Genomic DNA, 12,600 nt, shown 5'->3' with positions numbered 1-12,600 from the left:
TCTGCACACAGTCTACACTATTCACTGTTCCTTTCGACTTGCAAGATTAATTTGATCATTTTACTAAACCTATAACTCATCTAAAAAATCTTCTTCAAGCAAAGTATACTATAGCCTTATTGCCCGCCGTAGCAGGCTATACCGGCTATTAAAGGCCCTCTCCAGCATTAAAGGCCCAAGCTGAAGGTGATGGCCTTTAACAAGGGAGCGGAACTTTAATATCCACTATAGCACAGCTACAAAGGGCTATAAGGCTATTTGAACATTCCGCTACTGGAGGGTTGAATGTTCTAAAAAAATAAAGCAAAGCGTTAAGAGAGCACAAGGGGATTGGAATCCCTTTAGGCTCCCTGAAGCATTTCTTCACAGCCAGAGCTGTAAACAAAAAAACTTTGAAATGTTGGAGCTCCAGGCTTATACAAGTCATTATAAGAATGGAGCTACTCCATTGTTTTCAATGGAGCGCCCAACATTCCAATGTTCTGATAAAACAATATTGTGTATGTTTCAATATAAGTTATAATTACTTAACTACTGGATTCTGTAATTAAACAATCACCACTCAATCTAAATTGTGAACCCTGCGAACCGCAGTCCAGACCAGCTGCAGTGGTCATTAACACCTCACAGCCACATACCGTTCAATTTGAAAGCACAGAGTTGGTTGCACCTGATCGAAGAGGGTACACAGAAATCATCACACTTTAACTTATGACATCTTCAATCATACAATCAAGACCCCATTTCACTGTTCACACCTGCTGTACCACAGTATACTCCACCAACTACTCTCAAGCAAGCCCAATAATCATGTGCAGCAGTCAGCTATGGAAGCACAGAGTGTAATGCACCTCAACACATGACCTTTTGACAAAAGCAAGCAGCAGGTAATATCGGACATCGTCCATTGTGGGATCAAGACACTGTTTCACTGTTGGGACCTAGAGTTGGTTGCAGCTGGTCGAAGGGAGTACCTCCATCTCCACTCTGAGATACAGTTCTAACATCATCCATTGTGGGATCAAGACACTGTTCCACTGTTGGAACCTAGAGTTGGTTGCAGCTGGTCGAAGGGAGTACCTCCATATCCACTCAGAGATACAGTTCTAACATCGTCCATTGTGTGATCAAGACGCCATTCCACTGTAGGGACCTATAGTTGGTTGCAGCTGGTCGAAGGGAGTACCTCCATCTCCACTCTAAGATACATTTCTAACATCGTCTGTTGTGGGATCAACACACCGTTCCACTGTTGGGACCTAGACTTTCTTGCACCTAGTCGAAGGGAGTTCCTTCATCTCCACTCTCAGATACAGTTCTAGCATCGCCCACTATGGTATCAAAAACACCGTTCTACTGTTGGTACCTGTCGGACTACTGTGTTAGTAGTATACAGAGCACTCCACGGTGCTGGGCCTCAGGCTGGGCGCTGTGTGCCTGTCTTGCGGTACCCAGCGTTATTCTCAGGAGCCTTCCGAGCTTGGAGACCTTGGCCCAGGAACTTCCGCCGGAACGTGTGGGCCCTCTTTCACATACGGCGGCGGCGAAAGGTGAACTGTGGAGCATATATGCATTGCAGCGGACATTATGCTTTGTAGATACCAGCCCGCTGAAAGCCTCATTCACGCAGCCACCTTCGCTCACGGCGTCAGCCTCGTGGCGGTGTAAGCTGCGCAGACCTGGCAGACACGTTCGCCAATCCGGAAGAGAACCACACCCAGAGAAACTGGCCTCTTCTTCAAACCCCCACGCTAGCCTTGCGTACGCCGAGTCAGCCCACTACCCTAAACATTTTGGGGGGGAGGCACGTACGAGCTACCATTCCATAATCTTCCTTACTGACTGTACTATCATGGTTCCGTCCACTGTCCACTTCAATCAATAGACCATCATTGTACGTTGACATGTACATGTCTATGCTCTGCATACTCAACTCTGTCCGGAACATCCCCTCATAACTTTGCATTATATACTTTTATAATAGATAATTACTTACCACCTTCACACATACTTCGCTCCCATCTCTCCCCGCATTATGTATTGTGAGGCACAGGTGCCATGCAATGTTTCATTTGTTTACATGGCTAGCCAGGATTCCCACAGTATGTAGTGTTGTTGTGTCTGCTAGGTGCACATGTTGTTTGTCATGTTGTATGTGATTACATAAGGTAGCACTTTTATTCACAAGCAGTGGTTTCTCCCATTTACATATCACTGTCTTAAAGAGCATACCAAAGTTTTTCTCACAGGGGAAAAGTGCGACCACAATGACAGTCATTCATTACCATCCAAGAATGTCCAACTACACAGCGCTTCTAAGCTTACAGACCCAACCTTGCGTCCTTTCTTAAAAGAACGCCAACTCCCACAATCAGACTAACATTCACACAGCTTTCTAATGGCAGTTATATGCTTCTCAATAACATGCACTCCTACAGAATGTGAGCTGGCACACTGCATGTCCTTACTGTTTCAAACACAGTAACTTCCTGTGGCAATGTCTATTCCCACCCACACAAACTAACTCCTAAACTTCAACTTGGCCTTCAATTCTTCGTTTGAAAACGGATTTCAAGAAACAAACCAAACTAAAAGCGCTTTTGTTCAGAACAGGACTCTACCTCACTTCTGCAAAAGAAATGTATCGACTGCAGATACCACAAACTTCAAGTAAAATACACTCCCTTTTAAATACGTACAGCCAATTACACTTTTTGAATTGTTACACAATTTTCAACACATGTCACACTCAAGGTCTGGCACACTTTTTTAACACAGTCTCCTACAGCCTTCTAACATGCTTTCAAACTGTTCTTCTTTTAATACCAGACTACATTCATTGGATCATCTCTGGAAAAACAGGAACAGTGCCCATAATTCTCGTACTCTTTACGGCCATCCTACTACTAATTCTACTTCTAAAAAGGGCTACACTCTCTGTGGAAACAACTATGTGCGACAGAATACGCTTCTACGCGAAGCTACATCAATACTGTTAAAAAACGGAAAAACTTTTCGGCGACCTGCCTCTATCTATTATCGGAGCTAACTACAACATAACATTTAACTACACTTATGCAATATGCGTACAACCATCGTTTGATTGCAAAACTTGCCCATTTGACTGGCGAATGGATGTATGCCTAGCCAACATCCCAACAATTGCTCCCGATATCTAGCAGGTAATGCATTATCTTGAAAACCATGAACGTGATTGTTCTGGCAGTGGAGAAATGGGGAGTGCAATGTAAAAAGGAATCGCAGCGGAATGGGATTTCTGCGCAGCCACGAAAGATCTCCTGCAATGTGCGACCTTTCACAACATCGCAGATTGCCTTCCAATTCAAATTGCCGCTCCAACATTCAAAGAACATTTCTGTCCCTTCAAAGATATGATTTGAATCACTTTGCTTTTCTCATACAATGACAACAATAGCCTCTTGGAACATTACGCATCTCAAGCCGCTCAAGAACTTCTGGACTGGAATCTCCAAGACTTGTAAGAAACTCACGTTATTCTTGAATGGATTGTTTTCCATCTTGTTTTACTTTTTCCTTTACATTTCATATAACAACTTTCAAAGTATACTCAGACATTTGAACTCTATCTTCATTATTGCCCCTTACATCCCCACTTTAACCAGGGATTGGTGATTTATGGCCTATGCAAATACCCTATTTACTTCCGGAATTAGCCTAAATCCGACACCATTTAGAAACCACGTCTATTCTTTGGGCAAACGCCTCTCTGCCTCCCTGTTATTCACAAAACCCTTTCACACAAATTTACTCAAAGTCAACCTCTACTCAGAACCTCACAATAATATTGAAAAAAGATGACTTTGTTTAGGAACTGGTTGACACAGTGTGGTAATCGTAAACTACCTTTAATTTCATTATACAATGTATTCATTCATGGCTAATAGCTATTGTGTAGGTCACTTAGAACTGTAACACATAATGTGCAATTCACTGTTGCAGGATCTTCGGTTTGACTACAGCAGAAGGGGTTGGAGTTTGTCTAAGCTCAATGCCTTAGGTCTCTACACAAAAATGTTTTTTTAAAACAGCTGAAGACAATAATGTATGCTTTGACTACAAAGGTACAGAATGCGCTTCTCAGAAGCGCAATGTTTGTATTCATCCTCAAAGTTCCAATGGGATTAGAACTAGTACCAATTCTGACATGCATCACATTGAATCTACTGTACAACAGATTGCTAACTATTCTACTGTTGATAATTTTATCCTACAAAAAAGCACTGCCAGGGTACCTAAAAAAATTGATGATTAAATTTTGCAATTACATTTTTTGTTGTTTCTTTTTCTTAAAGGATACATGTGGTAATCATATCCTACCTTTATTTTCCATATAGAATTTAGAGTCATTCAGGTGTAATAGCTATTGTTTATGTCACATGCAACTGTAACATGTAATATGCAATTCACTGATGCAGGAACTTACGTTTGAATACAGCAGAAGTGGTTCAACTTTGCATCAGCTGGATGCCCTACCTCTTTCACCAGTGGGTCCAATTAAGGCGCTTAAATAAAGACACTTTCTCTATAATTTTCAAACTCTATGCCTTTATTACCCACAGCCACCTTCTTAAACACACCTCATTTCACCAATTTTCTTCTGTGGCATTGCAACATTCTGCATTATATTCGTCAAGATTATTTCTTTATTCCTGCTCCCTAAAAGACTTCATTCGAGTCTGCAGAACGGTAGGGGTGAGTAGATTGCTTCCCACTGGCTGAATAGTATAAACACACACGAACACTACTTACACAGGTACGCTACAGTGGCCAGTATCCTACAGCACCCACAGCACATCACTTTCCAGCAATAAACTCATGACTTACACTCACACTTTCATCCCCGAGTCGTCAGACCTGTACCAGTGAGCACTTTGCTTCCCACCCCCGCTATACTCTAAACGCATACTAACACCACCTGCACACATATGCTACAACTGCCAGTATGCTACACCGCCCAGTGCACATCAGTTTACAGCACTCACTCACAGTTTAAGTGCATGGTTTCATCCCCGAGTGTAGCAGTACCTCACCTCTGCACCATCTCACTCTAGACAAAACAGCACTTTCACACGGGTAAGGGTTAATACTTGGGTTCTGCCAGGATGCTACAGACCACTCAGCTCACAGTTTAGGCATACACTTTCATCCCCAGGTGTACCGGCACCTCACCTCACCACCATCTCACAGTGGGTAAAACAGCACTTTCACACCGGTAGGAGTAAACACTTTGCTGCGGCCTGTATGCTACCGCTCCCACAGCACATCAGTTTACAGCACTCAGCTCACTGTTTAAGCACACACTTTCATTGCTGACTTTGCTGATACCTCACCTCAGCACCATCTCACTCTAGGCAAAACAGCATTTTCACACTGGTAAGGGTAAATACTTTGCATCTGCCAGGATGCTACAGAGCACTCAGCTCACAGTTTAGGACCCCCCTTTTTTCTCAGTCCCCGTTGATGAATCACCCCCAAACTTTCAACATAGGAGCTGATATCAACAAAAAATAATTTTTGAACATTTCGCGAAGATTCGTCAACCGGCGCCAAAGTTATTGGGAATAGAATGTTGCCATTTTCCTATGGTAACTAGGTCCTAACTATAACTACCTACTGGTGACCGCCAGTAGGTAATATATCAGTGATGTCATGCGTGATGTCATTGACCATGTCATGAGTGATGTAACATCATCAGCAGTGCATCGCGGGCGCGCGAGTTATAGTTAGCTGAACTAACTATAACAGGGGAATTTCAAAGGTTTTACATGAGTGAAATGTCCAGCTAACTATAACATGTGTGAAACATATGTTTTTTTCAGTGAATTTCTTAGGTTTTTTTAAATACTAATTCCTAACTATAACGTGTGTGAAACCTATGGTTTTTTCAGTGAATTTGCAAGTTTTTTTGAATGATAATTCCTAACTATAACGTGGCTGAAACTTATGTTTTTTTCTGTGAATTTGCAAGGTTTTTTAAATGCTAATTCCTAACTATAACATGTGTGAAACCTATGGTGTTTTCAGTGAATTACAGTGTGCCAAAACATACCTTAGTATCCAAACCCCCTAACAGACTAGCAATCAGTGACTCATTGGTTCTTCGTCCTATAGCAAAAACACCAATAACTAGTCAACCCAGAACATGCAACTTAGATTACCTCAAGTAAAGTGGATAACAAGAGCACTCTTTCATTATAGTCTTACACCAGCCCAAAACAAGCAGTAAATAAAGACACGTGCAAGTTTGAAATGTTTATTTCTAACACCGTCATCTCATGCACAGTACCTTAGATAATACAAGCAAACATATTATCAGAAACAAGGTTGTCAGCATTGCTACTATTCCATAAAATACAAAAGGAGAAAGTATCTTATAATGCTAAAGGGAAAGCGATTTAAAATATACCTAGATTTCACACTCCCTACCTAGCAGGTTAGTTTATAACTACAGAAGGTCTCATAGGATTACATGGGCGAACCCATACCTCTGGTACTCCGCAGTAGTGGATCACATTGAGTTCTGCATAAACTGTCAGGATACGAATGTTCTCCAACTGTGTGTAATCATGCCTGCACAGTGCATTATTAAACGCACCAGGATAAGAGGTGGCCACAGCTGCATATGTGCTATGGCTCTAATGTGCGAGGATCATTCTGAATAACAGACACAGACTCCAAGTTAACCTTGATGTTCCATGCTCTCACTATACACACTAAACTAGCGAGGCACTCTACAAATGTATCATAACCAATTATTCTCATTTGAATCAAAATAGTCAGCCTTCTCTAAACAATATCGGAAGTGCGTGTCGTGTGCAAAGCAGAGCAGGAAAGCAAAAATGGCGTGTAAGCTTCTAATAAACCCAGGGTCACTTAACACGGTGTGAGTGCAAGCCTCAGGCCCACGACACCCTTCCTTGATCAAAGCACGTGATATAAATGTGGACTAATTACGAACGCAAAATCCAAGCCTGAAAAGCAAAGTCAAGATCATATTTGCAAAAAAATGATTCGCTGTTTCATAGAAAGCAGTAACTAAATAATAAAGAATAGGAAGAAAAATGAAAGAGTCTTACTCCAGAAGCATATAAGCACAGTATGTAGCAACAGCCTCCAAGAGGAAGTCATTGTTTTCATCTGAAAACATTTCAGCCTTCCAATTCAATAGTGGGAATGAACATACATGTTCCTCAACGACCGGAGCCTCTATCACCTTCGGAGGAAAACTCGGGTCATGTTCAATGTAACTGCGTGCCAAGAAGTCATGCGCCGCTGCAAAAACATTCCAACGTCCCATTATTCCAAATATATATATATTCTCAGGCTTAGCTCATGCTTCTATATTGCAGCAACTCGTAATGATTATTTATTACTGTGTTTGTAAATAATAGTAGTGTTTAGGGGCACTTGCCATAATTTTTATCACTGATGGATTGCTGTTTTCTTTATGAAATTTACATTTGAGCACTGAATATCTATGTCGAGTTAGTATTTTTTGTGCATTTCTTGCTTTTATTCTCTTTGTCATTACCTGTGGTTATACTTTATTTGCAATCTATTGCTGCCCTTCAGCCTTTTTTCTTTGGTTGTTTGGGCTTTTAATACACTTTAAAAGTGCACAGCTTGCCTAGGCGCGTCATGTGATCAAGCTCCGTTCGCGGAGCGAATCGCGTCATGGAGGACAGCCGTCCTGTAATTTTGCAATGAAAAACTTTCAACTGCTCACACAACTTTGTGTGCTGATGGCTCATTACTGAACGATATTCTTTTGGGGGAAGAGGTCCGCACCTGCTTCGTTCCGCTGTGAGATCAGCGGTCAGGATTTGTTTTTCGATATAAATATATATATATATATATATATATATGTATATATATATATATCGCCAGTAGGTATATATAGTTAGGATTTTTTCTCTATGGGATTTTTGAAAATTCTATGTCTAATACTTTGGCGTTTGTGGACGGAATTGGCTGAAATTTTCAGGAAAATTGAACATTGTGTTCCTGAGCAGCCCCTGAAAATTTGGGGGGGTTTCGTCAAGGGGGGGCCGAGAAAAAAGGGGGGTCCCAAAACGTGTTTTTAACATTGAGTTTTCCATAGGGCGGTTGGCCTCACTTTTAGCCCGAACGGCTGAATGGATTTGCACGAAACTTGGCAAAATTGTAGGGACTGGTAGCCCGATGTGCCTTTGCTAGGTCTCAATATATGTGCTCCAGTGGATTTTGAGAAATTAACGTTCAAAAAAAGATATATATCTGTAACAGCGGACCGGGCAGCGCTCCAGTTCGCGTACTTTTCGCGTTACGGAGCTTTGTGAAGCGAAGCTGATTGGTTCTCCGGCATCTGTAAACATTCCAAACAGTCCGTAGCGGCCGCCATCTTGTCTCTCGGTAGGATCGAGAGACAAGAGGAGGCCAAAGCGAAGGGGCAAATGACCAGCGCTTAGATACCCCAGGGTGATATAGCGCTTTATAAGCTTATAATAACATAACATAACATAACATAATATAAGGGGGCATAGTAGATCCTCCCTGACCCCCTAGGTTTGATGTGGAGGTTTTAAAAGGACCCCGCGGGGCAAAAAAAATAAAAAATAATAATAATCGAACGGCTGAATGGATTTGCACGAAACTTGGCAAAATTGTAGGGACTGGTAGCCCGATGTGCCTTTGCTACGTCTCAATATATGTGCTCCAGTGGATTTTGAGAAATTAACGTTCAAAAAAAGATATATATCTGTAACAGCGCTCCGCTTCGCGTACTTTTCGCGTTACGGAGCTTTGCGAAGCTGATTGGTTCTCCGGCGTCTGTAAACATTCCAAACAGTCCGTAGCGGCCGCCATCTTGTCTCTCGGTAGGATCGAGAGACAAGAGGAGGCCAAAGCGAAGGGGTAAATGACCATAAGGGGGCATAGTAGATCCTCCCTGACCCCCTAGGTTTGATGTGGAGGCTTTAAAAGGGCCCCGCAGGGCAAAAAAAATAAAAAAAAAATTTAGTTTTTTTGCGTGGGGAGCGTCCGGTTCGCGAACCGGGAAGCGTTCTGGGGAGCGTACTTTGTTGAAAATTAGTGAAAAAAGTTAGAGTAAAATAATAATTGTGAGTGATCAGATGTAGGGTAGCTCTGAGAAGAGCTTTTGGGTTTATGGTACATTTAGGTACTTATAAGTAGGTACCAATGCACATTCTTAAATTCAGAATGAAAATTCTGTTGCCCTCATCTGAGAAGTGAACTCCATCTCCTCTGTAGATATCTTGCATGTAGTAACGCAAGTTATTGTTGTACAAGGAGCCCATTCCATGGTCTCTCATGTAAGCTGAAACAGATTTGTTTACATGCTTCCTCGACTTCTCAATTTGTGGACAAAATTGGTTCGACCACCTCCATTTCTGTCTTTGGCATATATTTGAATATACCAAGGCAGTCTGAGGATAAAGTGCCATCAATTGCTCAAAGGTGTCCTTTAAAAGCATTTCCAGACCTACCCCAGTCAAAGTGCCCAAATCATTACCTCCACAGTGCACAATTAACAGGTCAGGTTTTGGCAAATGCATAAAGGTTTTCACCAATGGTATCAATTGGTGACATTTTAATCCTCTGTGGCCAAACCACTTAATTTCCACATCTTGTAAATTGAGGTTAGGTAGATTCCTGTTCTCAGCATACCTCTGAGCCCAATAGATGTAACTATGTCCAACAATCCAGACAGAAAACATGGTGAGGGGAAGGTTCTCCTGCAGTCAGATGAAGTGTGGCAATGAAATGGCAGTTGAAAAAATAAGAGTGTAAAATGAAAAAAACTGTGGAGTTTCTGTGTTAATGAAGCAGTAAGAGTGATTGGTGGATTTTGATTACTGAAAACAGAAAGTTAGGGTGCATGGATGAGTTCTTTGAAAGATGTATTTTGAGTGGTGAAGAAAAAATCATTAAATGAAAGAATGCACTGGATATGCAGGTGCAATGAGAGTTCAGAGTTCAATTGCAACATTGTTGTGTGAACTTGCAAACACCAGAGGTCTTCCAAGAGGTGGTTGCTATGCAAAAAAAGCAGAGAGGGCAGAGGGGGGGAAGGGTTTTAATTTCAAAAAAAGTGAGGGAAAAGTTTTGATTGGGTGACATGAGAGATATGTGTGAAGAATTACAGCATTTCTGTGCTTTTGATAGCTGCAGACTCTGGAGTGCATACCTTTTGCTCTGCTGAAGACAAATTGGTGTGTTTCTGAGACGGTTTTGAAACTCAAAGTATTTGCTTAGGTGAGAAAAGATTTCTTTAATTTAGATACAGAATAGTGTGCTTTAAGGAGAAAATTATGAAGAAAGTTGTGTTTTTAAAATGTTGCTTTGAGTCAAGTGTTTTACAAATAGATTTTGTTTCTTTGAGAAATTGTAATTGGAGAAAATGTGAAGTATTAGTACTGACAGGGTTTTTATGTGCATAGGAGCTGTGGAGTGTTTTCAAATTATGACTTGTAAAACGTTTTTGAGGAAAAGGAATGGTTTTAATATTTATGACAAGGACATAATGGTGTATGCTTCTTTATAAGGCAATTGAGTGTCTCTGATGTTATTTTTTCCATTTTAATGTAAGACCTTTCCCTGTGGAGCAAATTGCTTGTAAATATGCTCCCACCTGTGCATGGCAAATTTAGATTTTGAATGTTTGCGTTACATAGCCGTGTTAAAAGTGACCCAAGCATGCTGCAAAGGCAATCAAAAAACGCTTTCATGTGTCTTAAGGACATTTTAAGTCATTTCCCCATGTGGAGTGTTTTTAAATTTTGACTTGAAAATCGTTTTTGGGGAAAAGGAATGCTTTTAAAATTTATGACAAGGACATAATGGTGTATGCTTCTTTATAAGGCATTTCAGTGTCTCTGAAGTTATTTTTCCAATATTAAATTAAAAGACCTTTCCCCGTGGAGCAAATTCCTTGTAAATATGCTCCCACCTGTGCATGGTAAATTTAAATTTTGACTGTTTGAGTTACATAGCCATGTTAAAAGTGACCCAAAAAAGTTGCAAAGGCTTTAAAAAAACACTTTCATGTGTCTTGAGGACATTTTAAGTCATTTCCCCGTGGGCAGTGTTTTGAAATTATGAGTTGAAAATCGTTTTTGAGGTAAAGGAATGTTTTTAAAATTTATGTGCGCCATATGCCTCCAAATTTCTTTTTCAGGGGTGCAGCAGGGTGTTCTTGAGAGACCCCTGCACCCTCGAAAAATTCCAAATTTGCGATGAGCTAATTGCCAATCGCAAATTGTACCTTCATTCCTATGGGTCTCCTGCTCCATGGAAATGAATGGGTAATTTGCAATTAGCAATTTGCTCATCGCAAATTAGGAATGGTAAAGAATCGCTATTTATTCCTTAAAGTTCGCTATTTAGGAAATGCAAAAAACTTTGATGATACATATGGCGGTTCATCTCTAACAAGATAAGAAGCTTAGGGATAGATTTATGATGACTGGCGCATCACCAGGGATGTGCCAGTCATCCTGCGTCGCTGTTCCGACACCCATGGTGTGCTGCATTTACAATGCGGCGCACCATGGGGCAAAAACACCACAGATGCGTGACGCATCTGTGCCGTAAAGGTGGCGCATTGCTGGAGTTGTATCGCAAGTGTGATGAAGCTCCAGCAAGGCTCAGGGGTGCCCCTGTCGTAGGGTTTCTGTTCTCACACAGAACTAAGCACAGAGGATTGGAACCTCGGCGAATTAGGGTGCCCCAAAACTGACCTTAGTACCCAAAAACCCCCTAACAAGCTAGGTACAGTGTCACATTGGATATAACAAACTCCCAATCTTTAGACAATTCAGAACATGAACTTACAGTACCTCAGGATACATGGAACTCATGAACACTCGGTCGTTATATATTCATTACAAACGAGAACATGGAGTTAAGAAGAACACATGTGCATTTGAAATGTTTATTTACTAATGCCGTCTTCTCAGGCGTAGTATCTTAGATAATACAAGTACACATATTATCAGTAGCAAAATTACCAGCATAGATACTAGTACATCAAAAGCGAATGGTGACAGTATGTTAACATGCTGTAAATGAATAAGAGTTAGCAACACTTATATTTCACCCTCCCTAATACACATATTATATTATTTGTTAAGAAGGTCTCTTTGGGTTGGTTTAGGGCGGGCCCATACCTTAGTGTTCTAGATTTGAAGGAATCACATCAGCATACACCAGCTCTCTCTTCATGTGAACCGCATCAAGTGTTGTGTATGTGTGTTCGGCAAAGCAATATAAAACGCGCCTCATGCCCAGAATTGGCAGAAGCTGCACTTATGTTATGACTATGAAGTCGTGGAGATCAGACCTCATAACAATTCTGTATCGTGTTGTTCTTGAAACTTCAGCACTCGCTGTACAGATATAGTTTAACAAGCAAAGCAGATAGTAGAGCAATAACATATTATTGTCATGTAAACCACGATGAACTACTAGGTTGAAAGCTAAAGCAACAACTAAGTGTCGTGTGCAGAAGTTGCAAAAAAGGAAAAATGGCGTTTAAACCGGTAATGAGCGCATGCTAAC

Source organism: Lissotriton helveticus, chromosome 12 (assembly GCF_964261635.1).
Source record: "Lissotriton helveticus chromosome 12, aLisHel1.1, whole genome shotgun sequence".
Lineage (NCBI taxonomy): Eukaryota > Metazoa > Chordata > Amphibia > Caudata > Salamandridae > Lissotriton > Lissotriton helveticus.
The sequence above is the reverse complement of the archived record's forward strand: the minus strand, read 5'-3'. Positions refer to the sequence as shown.